Here is a 13,008-nt window from a genome sequence, read left to right as displayed (position 1 = left end):
AGAATCATAAATTCCATCATGCTTATTGGGGTATGACCACGGGCCTATTGATAATTGTCCACTGTTAGCTACCTAGGCTTAAGGCATATGAATCATGGGTTAACTTTGATTGGATCCTTATTTTCCTTTGTTCAGACTAGTTTCAGGCAATTGGGCGGGGGGTGGGTTTGGGCAGTACGCTTAGGTATATAAGGTTTTCAGAAAAACTGGTCAGGGTCCTTGGCTAAGAGGAGACTCTGCCTTGGGCCCGCCGGTGTATAAACTGCACTCCACTACCTGCATTGCCCTTCTGAGTGAGTTTGTTTCCCAGAACACGTGGCTACAACATTTGGTGCATGGGCCGGGAAACTCCTCACTTTGAGGAGACAAGTCCCATTTGGGACTACTCCGAGGCCTTGAGGCTCGAATCTTCTAGAGGGGGGAAGGTGCCTCGCCCTTCTGGAAGGATTCTGCTTCTCAATGCCCGGACCTTTCACGTTAGCAGGTAGTGGACGGCAGCAGGGGAACTGAGCACTCAGGTGAGGAGGAACCCATCTGGTAAAGTGGAAGAGGGGGCCTGATCACCCCCCTGGGAGGGACTAGAAGGGGCACAGACCCACAGGAGCCTGGAATAGGCAGGTGGCAATGATTGCTTGGTACATAGGTTGACCAGTGTGTTAGGGCTTAGGAAGGAAATTTGTGAAATTCATTTAGCTGGTGGTGTCCACGCCGTCTTGGGGAAAATTATTACCAAGCAATTGCTAGGGGATTTTTAGGAGAAAAAAACTTGGTTTTTGTGTGCTTGTATTCTGCCCTCCCCAAAGAGGTGTCCCATCTGCTATGAAATTCTTGACCCCCTCGGAATTGTCAGGCTAGAAGGAGGGGGATACATAAATGAGTACAAATTGGCTTTTCCGGAGACAGCCTGGGATGTGGGATATTTAACCCATCTGTATTTTCATCTGCATCTGATCAAGCCCACCAAAGCTGAATGGACTTTAAAGTTAAGGGAAAAATAGTCTTGGATTACGTGGTGTTCTGGTTTGGCTGTGCTGACCAGCAGGTGAAGACACACCGATCCCCCTTCTCCCTCTGAGATCTGGCAGGTAAGGCTCTTCTCACCCCAATTAGGAAGGAGGCAGAATGGCAATTTAAGTGTCATTGAGTGAAAATATCAGAAGTACATAGGGTACTGAGAACTTCGTGGACAGAACGAAAAGGAAAAGTAGAAGAAGATCCGAGAAGGTAAGCAAGATGGGGGGAAGTGAACCTAAGGCAACTGTATTGGAGTGCATGATTAAAAATTTAAAGAAGGGATTTGGAGGAGACTATGGGGTGAAGATGAAGCCTAACCGCCTCCACATACTCTGTGAGGTTGAATGGCCCCCTATGGGAGTAGGGTGGACGCCAGAGAACACCATGAACTTAAAAATAGTGGAAGCAGTCTATACAGTAGTCACAGGAGAGCCAGGACACCTGGATCAATATCCATATATTGACTCATGGCTAGGGTTAGCTCAACACCCTCCTACTTGGACAAGCTTCTGTATCCAGAAGGGAAAGGGAAAAATATTAATGGCACAAAAATTGACTGATGATAAAAAAGGAAATTCTACAGGATTTGGACGGGGATGACCTGACCCCTCCCCCATACTGGATAATGACGCGCCTGCCTCTCAGTGCTCCACCAGAGCCAGAGGCCGCCTTACTGCCCAATCTAGGGCCAGGTGAAGTTCCTGCAGCAACCACTGCTCTTCCACCAGCTTTCCCGGAGTTCGTAGAGCTGCTGTTTAGGTAGGTTCCAATCCCAGCAATGGAGACCTCTAGTCAATGCCCCCAGAATTCCACCTCATCTGGACCTCTTAGATTGTATCCACCTCTCCCAGTGAGTACTGATGGGAAGGGGGAAGAAAACAGCAATTAGACAGAGGCTGCGCTCTGCCAAGGAACAGGGGAAAGAACCCCACTACAGATGTCCCTCAGAGAGCTACAATAGCCTCCAGTTCAGGACGCATGGGGCAATACCATCAGCCCCCTGTAGCCTATTATCACCAGCCATTTTCCTCTACGGATATATTAAACTGGCAGAGACATGCTCCACCATACTCGGGGGAGCCACAAGCCATGATTAGGCTAATGGAGACTATTTTTCGAACCCACCGCCCTACATAGGATGACATAATCCAACTACTAGTCTCCCTTTTCAGCACTGAGGAAAGACATAGGATCCTAATTGAGGCTAGAAAATGGTTAAGAGAAATGGCACCTGAGGGTACTGCAAACCCGCAGCGGTAGGCAGAACTAGCCACCCCTGATGAGAGGCTCAATTGGGACTGTAACACAGAGGAAGGGAGGGGCCACCTGGAGGGATATCAGGTGACTATTTTACAAGGTCTCAATAGGGGGGCCAGAAAAGCTAACCGTCTGAAGTGATTCAAAGGGAAAGCGAATCACCCTCTGAGTTCTGCAGAATACTGTGCGAGGCCTATAGACTTTATACGCCAATAGACCCAGCCAGAGGCTACTGGGTCTCAGATGGTGATAAATGCAGCCTTTGTGTCTCTAGCCTACCCTGAAAATGTCAGATAGGGGGACACCAAGTGACTCATGAATTTTTATACATCCCTGAATGCCCAGTACCTTTGTTAGGAAGAGACTTGCTGTCTAAACTGGGGACACAAGTGACCTTTCCCCCAACGAAAGACCCACTGTTTGAGTGGGCTCAACCACCTATTTACTCTTCCTCTCAGTAACCCCTCAAGATGAATGGAGGTTGCACAATCTCCCAGCAAGGAAACGGGACGGGCTAAACAGTCAAGAGAGAGAGTTAACTCAACAATTCCCTGAGGTCTGGGCGGAAGACAACCCCCCTAGGCTTGCAAAACAAGTCCCACTGGTAATAGAACTCAAACCCGGTACAATTACGTCAGCACTGCCTTGGGCCTGCCAGACCTTGCTAAGCCATTTACTCTTTATGTGACTGAAAAGGACAAGGTGGCTATGGGAGTGTTGTCCCAGATTACGGGGACATGGGACAGACCAGTGACTTATCTCTAATCAGTTGGACAGTGTTGCCACTGGCTGTCTGGGATGCTTATGAGCAGTTGCCGCAGTTGCCTTACTGGTCCGGGAGGCAACCAAGCTGACTTTGGGCCAAGATTTGTTTGTAAAAGTCTCGCATGAGGTCAACACTCTCCTGCGAGGGGACCCCCAATAAATGGCTGTCAACATCCCGGATTACTCAATACCAGGGACTGTTATGTGAGAACCCCCATGTTACTACTGAGCCTTGTCAGGCCCTGAATCTGGCCACTCTCTTTCTTGTGGGAGAAGGTGGGCCCTCACATGATTACAAGGAAATATGCCAGCAGACCTGACTTGAGAGACCAGCCAATCCCAGACCCAGATTTGGTCCTGTACACCAATGGCCCCAGCCGGGTGAAACAAGGACAATGACTGTCGGGATATGCAGTAGTCATGGAAGAAACCATCGTTGAGGCTAACTGTCTGCCATCACACTGGTCCGCTCAACAAGCCGAACTATATGCTCTAATCCAGGCCCTCCAGCTGTCAAAAGGTAAGAAGACAAACATTTACACAGACTCCAGGTATGCTTTTGCCACACTACAGGGCTCTATATAAGGAGAGAGGCCTTTGACAGCTAGTGAAAAAGATACTAAAAATAAGGAAGAAATTAGGATCCTATTAGATGCTGCCTGGGAACCAGAAAGGGTTGCAGTCATACACTGCTGAGGACATCAAAAAGAGGATACCCCCCGGGCTCAGGGAATAGACTGGCAGATAAGACCGCTAAACAAGCAGCCGAGGGCTTGGGGATGACAAGTGAAACCCCTATTAAAGCTCTCATATTGGCGGAGTTACCTGAGCTAACGCTAGACTCTCCAAAATACAGTGAAACCCAAAACCAACTAGCCAAAGCAGAAGGGGCCATCAAGACTGAAAAGGGATGGTGGGAATTGCCAAGTGGCAAATTATTGGTACCGGAGGAGCTGGCACCCACTCTGGTAAGCCAAACACACCAAGCGACCCATCTAGGCCATAATAAACTGGAAGAGCTAATTTGAAAATATTTCTTGGTTCCCCGCCTTTCTTCCCTATGCAGGACAAAATCTCAGAACTGCACTGCTTGCTCACAGGTCAATGCTGCCTTCAGCACAGACAGAGACCTCCAGGGATTCAGCTAAAAGTATGCTGCCCTTTGAACACCTGGAAGTGGACTTGACTGAAATGAAACCTCACTGACACTACCATTACCTGCTGGTCATAGTATGTACGTTCTCAGGATGGGTAGAAGCTTTTCCTACCTGGACTGAAAGAGCATCAAAAGTAGCCTGGTGCCTGATTAGGGAGAAGTTCCCAGATTTGGATTTCCTACCAGCATTGGATCGGACAGTGGCCGGGCTTTTGTAGCTGATTTAGTATAACAAGTAAGCAAAACTTTAAACATCAAGTGGAAATTACATACAGCATATAGGCCCCAGAGTTCTGGGATGGAGGAAGGAACCAACCGGACACTTAAAGAGACACTCTCCAAGTGGATCTTAGAGACTGACTGTTCCTGGGTGGACTTGTTTCCGACGGTTCTGCTCAGACTCAGGATGACCCCACAGTCCCATGGCTCTTCTCCGTACAAAATTGTGTATGGGAGGCCCCCTCCCATAATATAACAGGTGTCCACAAATTTATCTCAGGTAAGGGGAGATGAGATTTCACCACAGATGGAACAACTGGGTAAGGTAATAAATCAGGTAACTAAGTTTGTACAAGAAAGGGTGCCATTCCCCCATGGGGAACAGATTCACGAATTTGTGCCTGGGAATCAGGTGTGGTCAAGGACTGGAAACACGACTCCTTGGCCCCACATTGGAAGGGTCCATATGCTGCTGCTGCTAAGTCACTTCAGTCGTGTCTGACTCTGTGTGACCCCATGGATGGCAGCCCACCAGGCTCCCCCGTCCCTGGGATTCTCCAGGCAAGAACACTGGAGTGGGTTGCCATTTCCTTCTCCAATGCATGAAAGTGAAAAGTGAAAGTGAAGTCGCTCAGTCATGTCTGACTCTTAGCGACCCCATGGACTGCAGCCTACCAGGCTTCTCTGTTCTAATTACCCCTACAGCAGTTAAAGTTGCAGGCGTCATTCCCTGGATCCACCACACGAGGGTGAAGAGAGCATACCACGCAGATCTGGAGGACGCTGAGTGGACTACACAAAGGGATCCCACTGATCCCCGTGAAACAAAGGTCATCTTAAAGAAGAAAAAGAGATGAAGCTCTACAATCAACTGCTGCTACAACGATTTGCCCATATCATCTTGAGACTAACCATAGTTTCAGTACAAAGAGGGACCTGTGCTATAATTAAAGTTGAATGTTGTGTATATATTCCCGATTTATCTGGCTATATATCACCCACCCTAGATGACAAGAAAGGTCAGGTATAAGTTATGTCTGATGATAATCTTCCTTTTTGGACTTCAGTCCTATCTTGGGTGAAGGGTGATTGGTGGAAAACTATATTTACCATGGTTATAGTTGCCTTGATAGCTCTGCTTTGTGGACCCTTTATTTTACAATGTATTATGAACTTTGTAACCCAAAGGTTGATGTCGTTCTCCCAAATTGGAGGTCGGAGAGTCAGGGTGCAATATATCCCTATGAATGATGCTCATACTATGAGTTAAGAGCCTCAAGAGGGGGGAATGAAGGAGGAAACAGACAGAACAGGCTCCATCTTGAAAGCAGGACTCCATCTTGGGCCAGACTGTGGACTTTGAGCTATATGCCCAGTATCTATGGAAACGACATACCAACTGGAAAACCAGGCCCCCTGGATGGAAGAGCCCCAGGGCTTGTACCTAGACTCTCTGTTGCCTAAAAGAATATCCTAATTATCTGTGTAACTGAATAGAATCATAAATTCTATTATGCTTATTGGGGTATGACCACGGGCCTATTGATAATTGTCCACTGTTAACTACCTAGGCTTAAGGCATATGAATCACGGGTTAGCTTTGATTGGATCTTTCTTTTCCTCTGTTCAGACTAGTTTCAGGCAATTTGAGGGTTTGGGCACATACACTTAGAGTATATAAGGTTTTCAGAAAAACTGGTCAGGGTCCTTGGCTAAGAGGAGACTCTGCCTTGGGCCCACTGCTGTAATAAACTGTACTCCACTATCTGCATTGTCCTTCTGAGTGAGTTTGTTTCCCAGAACGTGTGGCTACAACACTTTGACTTTAGAAAAGGAAATATTTGTTCTTAAGGGCTAGGCTGTCACTGAGTTATTTTAGGGGAAGAGTTTGATAAGTAGACAGGCTCTTGAGTTATTTTAGGGTCAGGGTTTTCTAAGTATCTTGAGTTTCTGAAAGTTAAGATTCTATCATAAGTCATACTTTCTGAGATGTGTATAAGTCATACTTTCTCCATGGTCTCCCCATTCCATTTTCCAGATCTCTATTAGTAAAATTGATTGAATATTGATTTTCCTTTCACAACTTTCAGTCTCCTTTTGCAGCATTTAGAGTTATACTTTATTCCTTTCCAGTCTTCCATAGTTTGATCCCTGACTCTCCCAGTAGATAGGGGTGGGCATGAGGGTGGGTGGAAGGATTCATTAGTATGATCAGTACAACAGCTTAGGTATGAATCCTACCCCTTTCATCTCTTAGAATCCATTAAAAGCCACAAATGGAGACCAAAACAGAAAACTCAAGTTTCGGTGAAATGAGAAAGGAAAAGCCCATGAACACCAAAATACACAAAAGCAGTTCCCAATACAGTTGAGATTAGGTAAAAGCATCTCAGAGAATGAGGACTGGTAAGCAGAAGTGAGAGTGAGGCTTAGAAGCTAATAACCTCTATTAAAGAAGACTACAGACATAGGGGAAAAAATCATTTCAGGAAGACTAGGTGCTTATCTTGGAGAAGGCAATGGCAACCCACTCCAGTACTCTTGCCTGGAAAATCCCACGGAGGAGCCTGGTAGGCTGCAGTCCATGGAGTCACGAAGAGTCAGACACGACTGAGCGACTTGACTTTCATGCATTGGAGAAGGAAATGGCAACCCACTCCAGTGTTCTTGCCTGGAGAATCCCAGGAACGGCAGAGCCTGGTGGGCTGCCATCTATGTGGTTGCACGGAGTCGGACACGACTGAAGCGACTTAGCAGCAGCAGGAGCAGCAGGTGTTTATCTTGAAGGATAAACTTAGGAGAGGGAACTGCCATGAAGAGAGTAGAGGTCAAGGAGAATAACATACGGAACTCATGCACCAAGATCAGGAGTCATGTTTAAAGAAAAATTTATCCATAAAATAAATATGTCTCAGTTATTGATCCATAAGCTAGAAGAAGACTCCAGCATCAGAGAAAACCTTCAGTTGCTTAAAGGAGAGAAATAGGCTAGTGTCAAGTTTCTACTCAATAAAATTTAGCACCAGAAGTCAGTGGAACAAAGCCAAGAGGATAATCAAGAAAATGAATGTCAAATATTTTTGTTAACAATCAAGTTGAAATTCAGGTATAGGTATAATTTAGGATCACCCTAAAATGAGGATGTGAACTAGGGTGACTTGAGAAGCAAGGGCAGTACTATAAAGGATAGGCTTGTTTCTTCTAACAGAATAAACAGGATGGTGATTAAAATGTAAAAATAGCTGAAACTAGAGCAAATGAAAAAAGACACTAAAGTTTTAGCTGAGCCTGGAATAAGTGGAAGAAGATAGAGGAAGGAGAGTAGAATGAGTAGGACTTGATGAAGCAGAATTTGCAGGAGACATTCTTAGGACAAGAAAGCAGGGTATGGATGCACCAGTTACAGAGATGAGGGAAGAAAAGAACTGGGTAACAAAGAAACATGTGCAATAAAATGGCTTGTTAGGAAGATTGTGAACTTCCCTTGTGCCTCAGATAGTAAAGAACCTGCCTGCCAATGCAGGAGACACAAGGACACAGGGTTCAATCCCCATGTCGAGAAGAAGTAGGAAATGGCAATCTCCTGAAGTAGGAAATGGCAACCCATTTCAGTATTCTTGCCTAGAAAATCCCATCGACAGAGAAGCCTGGTAGGCTACAGTCCATGGGGTGACAAAGAGTTGAACACGACTGAGCGACTAAAACTTTCAGGAAGATTGTAGGCTTCAGATTATGACAATCCTGAGATTCAAATCCCAGTTCTGAAAATTACTATTTGCGACCTTCAGTAAATGACTTGTGCTGCATGCACAACGTCATCAAAAATCTTGATAAACGTATCTTCTTCTCAGGAATATCATATGGATCAGGGAAAATGTGTAGATTCACTTATACAAAATAAATGCTCAAAAGCTATTGAAAACATCTCGACTATAGTTTTAAGACCAGTATTACCCTGATGCCAAATTCAGATAAAGATATTAGGAGAGAAAAGAACCAGAGGCAAATATTGTTTTTGAAGATAGACACAAAAATTACTAGCAAATGGAATCCAAAAACATATAAGAAAGATGATCACTCACCTAGAGCCAAGCATCCTGGAATGTGAAGTCAAGTGGGCCTTAGGAAGCATCACTACGAACAAAGCTAGTGGAGGTGATGGAATTCCAGTGGAGCTATTTCAAATCCTGAAAGATGATGCTGTGAAAGTGCTGAACTCAATATGCCAGCAAATATGGAAAACTCAGCAGTGGCCACAGGACTGGAAAAGGTCCGTTTTCATTCCAATCCCAAAGAAAGACAATGCCAAAGAATGCTCAAACTACCACACAATTGCACTCATTTCACACGCTAGTAAAGTAATGCTTAGAATTCTCCAAGCCAGGCTTCAGCAATACATGAACCGTGAACTTCCAGATGTTCAAGCTGGTTTTAGAAAAGGCAGGGGAACCAGAGATCAAATTGCCAACATCTGCTGGATCATGGAAAAAGCAAGAGAGTTCCAGAAAAACGTCTATTTCTGCTTTATTGACTATGCCAAAGCCTTTGACTGTGTGGATCACAATAGGCTGTGGAAAATTCTGAAAGACATGGGAATACCAGACCACCTGACCTGCCTCTTGTGAGAAACCTGTATGCAGGTCAGGAAGCAACAGTTAGAACTGGACATGGAACAACAGACTGGTTTCAAATAGGAAAAGGAGTACGTCAAGGTTGTATATTGTCACCCTGCTTATTTAACTTATATGCAGAGTACATCATGAGAAACGATGGGCTGAAGGAAGCACAAGCTGGAATCAAGATTGCCAGAAGAAATCTCAATAACCTCAGATATGCAGATGACACCACTCTTATGGCAGAAAGTGAAGAAGAAGTAAAAAGCCTGTTGATGAAAGTGAAAGAGGAGAGTGAAAAAGTTGGCTTAAAGCTCAACATTCAGAAAACTAAGATCATGGCATCCGGTCCCATCACTTCATGGAAGATAGATGGGGAAACAGTGGAAACAGTGGCTGACTTTATTTTTGGGGGCTCCAAAATCACTGCAGATGGCAATTGCAGCCATGAAATTTAAAGACGCTTACTCCTTGGAAGGAAAGTTATGATCAACTTAGATAGCATATTCAAAAGTAGAGACATTACATTGTCAACAAAGGTCCATCTAGTCAAGGCTATGGTTTTTCCAGTAGTCATGTATGGATGTGAGAGTTGGACTATAAAGAAAGCTGAGCACCAAAGAATTGATGCTTTTGAACTGTGGTGTTGGAGAACTCTTGAGAGTCCCTTGGACTGCAAGGAAATCCAACTAGTCCATCCTAAAGGAGATAAGTCCTGGGTGTTCATTGGAAGGACTGATGTTGAGGCTGAAATTCCAATACTTTGGCCACCTGATGTGAAGAGCCGACTCTTTGGAAAAGACCCTGATGCTGGGAAAGATTGAGGGTAGGAGGAGAAGGGGATGACAGAGGATGAGATGGTTGGATGGCATTATCGACTTGATGGACATAGGTTTGGGTGGACTCTGGGAGTTGGTGATGGACAGGGAGGCCTGGCGTACTGCGGTTCATGGGGTCACAAAGAGTTGGACATGACTGAGCAACTGAACTGAACTGAATATGATACAAATAACCAAATTTATTCTAGGAATACAAGCGTGGTCCACCATATGTAAACCAATCAAAATAATTCATTATATTAGCAGAATGAAAACAAAAGCCACATGATCATCTCAATAGATCCAAAAAAGCATTTGATAAAACCCAGTAACAATTCATGGTTTAAAAAACAAAACAAACATTCAAACCAGGAATCGAAGAGAACTCCTTCAACCTGATAATGACACCTGTGTACTTCAAAGGACACCAAGAAAGTGAAAAGACAACCCAATTTCAAATCATATATCCGATAAGGAATTTGTATTCATGATATATGGAGAATGGTTACAACTCTAGAAAAGGATAAATAACTCAAATTTTCAAATGGTCAAAATATTCGAATAGACATATCTTCAAAGAAAACAAATGTGCAAATAACCAATTAGCACACTAAAAAATATTCAACACCATTAGGTGTTATTTGTATTAGGAAAATGCAAATCAAAACCAAAATGAGATAGTATTTCACCCACACTAGGATGACTAGTGGCTCAGATGGTAAACAATCCACCTACAATGTAGGAGACCAGGGTTCGATCCCTGGATTGGGAAGCTCTCCTAGAGAGGGAAATGGCAACCCACTCCAGTATTCTTGCCTGAAAAAATCCCATGGACAGAGGAGCCTGGCAGACAGACTAGAGTCCGAAGGGTTGCAAAGAGTTGGACATAACTGAGTGACTAAGCATGCATGCATGAGGATGTCTAAAAATAAAAAGTTTGTAAAACTTAAAGATTTATCAGCATCAAACTTAATATTTGGAAGACTTTTTTTGTCATCTTTTTTTTTTTTAACATTTTCATCATCTTGAATATTTACACAATGTCTGAAGAGCAGATGAGCTAACAATGTCATTTTTTTAGGACACATGGAAAGGACAAACTGTTTTCAACAGCTTTCCCCCACATTGTGGGCCTAACGATTAGGACAGCTCTTAGCCACCTTGAACTTCTTGAAACTCACTAGTGATGCTTGATAGTTCTCGGCGTTCCTTTTTTTTATTTTTGCCTCCTGTTATACCAAGGGGTGAGGGAGTGAGACTTTGGGTTATCAGGTGGTCATCTGGGAAGCAATAGAGGTAGTCTTGTGCAAAGGATGCTCTGCCAGACCTCAGAATTTATGGGTTTGGAATCTAGCCTTAGAGAAAAGAAACGTTGAAAAATAAATAAAAGCCCAGAGAACACTGGTCAACTGACAAGACTAGAAGGAAAGATAACTGAGAACGAGAAATGACTGCAGCCTTAGCTGTGTTGAAGGCAACCCAGGGACCATTAGATATATTTTTAGCTCCTTCAGAAGTGAAGAAACTGACAACAGTACATAATTTCTGAACATTTTGGAGCCTGATCTTGGTTTTTCAGTTGTTTATAGACAAGAAGAACCCCAAGACCTAAAAAGAGACCAGTAAGTAATAGAGGGCTCTGAAGAAATAGAAATTCATACTCTGGTGAGACAGCCTTGTATTCTACCAGAGCAGAATAACAGAAAGCAAAGGACATTTACAATTCACATTGAGAGCAAATGCAAATTACAGTGTCTTTTCTCTGAGCCATCACCCCCTTCTCCTTTTACATACACTTTGTTTTTATATTAATTTTTTGTATAGTTTAATATGTATATGTGTCCGTATATAATCTGGCCAAACAAAACATGTGCTATTTTAACTTTTTATCTTAAACACTTCTAGACAAACACAAAAGTAGACTGAATAGTACGAACACCCTCTTCTTACCCACCCAACCCATGTACCTTTCAGCTCTAACAGTTATCAACCATTTGCCAATCTTGTTTCATCTAGTCCTCTCTGAATTTTTTTTTCTGTAGTATTTTATTTTATTATTTAAAAATTATTTATTTTTGGCTGCTCTGGGTTTTTGTTGCTGCACATGGGTTTTCTCTAGTTGAGGAGAGTGGGGGCTATTCTCTTATTGTGGTGCACAGACTTCTCATTGCTGTGACTTCTCTTGTCGTGGAGCATGGGCTTAGTTGCCCCGCAGCATGTGGAATCTTCCCTGACCAGGAATGGAATGCATGTTTCCTGCACTGGCAGCCAGATTCTTAACCACTGGACCACCAGGGAGATCCCTGACTTACTTTGTTTAAAATGACTTCTTCTTCATAGTCATAAAGGTATATAATTTAAAACTGTTTTTTAATCTTTTTGCTACTTTTTATCTTGAAAAATTCAAACAGAAAACTTGAAAGAAACATCTGACATATATCTACTGCTTAAATGCAACAATTATTAACATTTGGTATAATTATTAGCTCTGTGTGTATATTTGTGTGTGTAAATATCTGTGCACAAAATACCAAACAAGAAGTCATTTCCCATTATCTTATTTTTTTTTTTTTGGCCACACATGCGGAGCATGCTGAACTTCCCCAACCAGAGATTGAACCCAAGCCCTCTGTAGTAGAAGCACAGAATCTTAACCACTGGACTGCCAGGGAAGTCCTCTCATTATTTTAACTGGATAAAATTTAAATGTTAAAAATAGCCCCAAGTCCCCAAGCAATTTTCTAAAATACAAGTAAAACAGAATAAATACAATGCTTATAAGTAACAAACTGTCACATTAGGATTTAAAGTGTTTAACATCTTACTTCATAGCAATTAATATGGCTATGCATCTGTTTTGTTGACCCTTGGCACACTTTTTATGGGTTTTCCAGGTGCCACAGTGGTAAAGAATCCGCTTGCCAGATGGATGGAGGAGACGCAAGAGACTCGAGTTCGATCCCTATGTCGAGAAGATCCTCTGGAGAAGGAAATCACAACCTACTCCAGGATTCTTGCCTGGAAAATCCCATGGACAGAGGAGCCTGGTGGGTTACGGTCGTGGGGTCGTGAAGAATCAGACACAACTTATCGACTAAGTAACAACAAGAAACACTTTTATGCTATCTATACCTTATTCTGATGGAGTACCATTTGTATTTACAGT

At 43.4% G+C, this 13,008-nt stretch overlaps 1 long non-coding RNA gene across 1 annotated transcript; it reads left to right on the top strand.

Annotated features, from left to right (window-relative positions):
- Positions 1–164: 164 nt before the first annotated feature.
- On the top strand, positions 165–5,387 carry LOC123330257. Its single transcript, XR_006546030.2, has 2 exons — positions 165–3,556; positions 4,103–5,387. It is a non-coding gene; the product is annotated as an uncharacterized LOC123330257 (long non-coding RNA).
- The last annotated feature ends 7,621 nt before the right edge of the window (positions 5,388–13,008 follow it).

Source organism: Bubalus bubalis, chromosome 18 (genome assembly GCF_019923935.1).
Source record: "Bubalus bubalis isolate 160015118507 breed Murrah chromosome 18, NDDB_SH_1, whole genome shotgun sequence".
Classification (NCBI taxonomy): domain Eukaryota; kingdom Metazoa; phylum Chordata; class Mammalia; order Artiodactyla; family Bovidae; genus Bubalus; species Bubalus bubalis.
The sequence above is the reverse complement of the archived record's forward strand: the minus strand, read 5'-3'. Positions and strand labels throughout refer to the sequence as shown.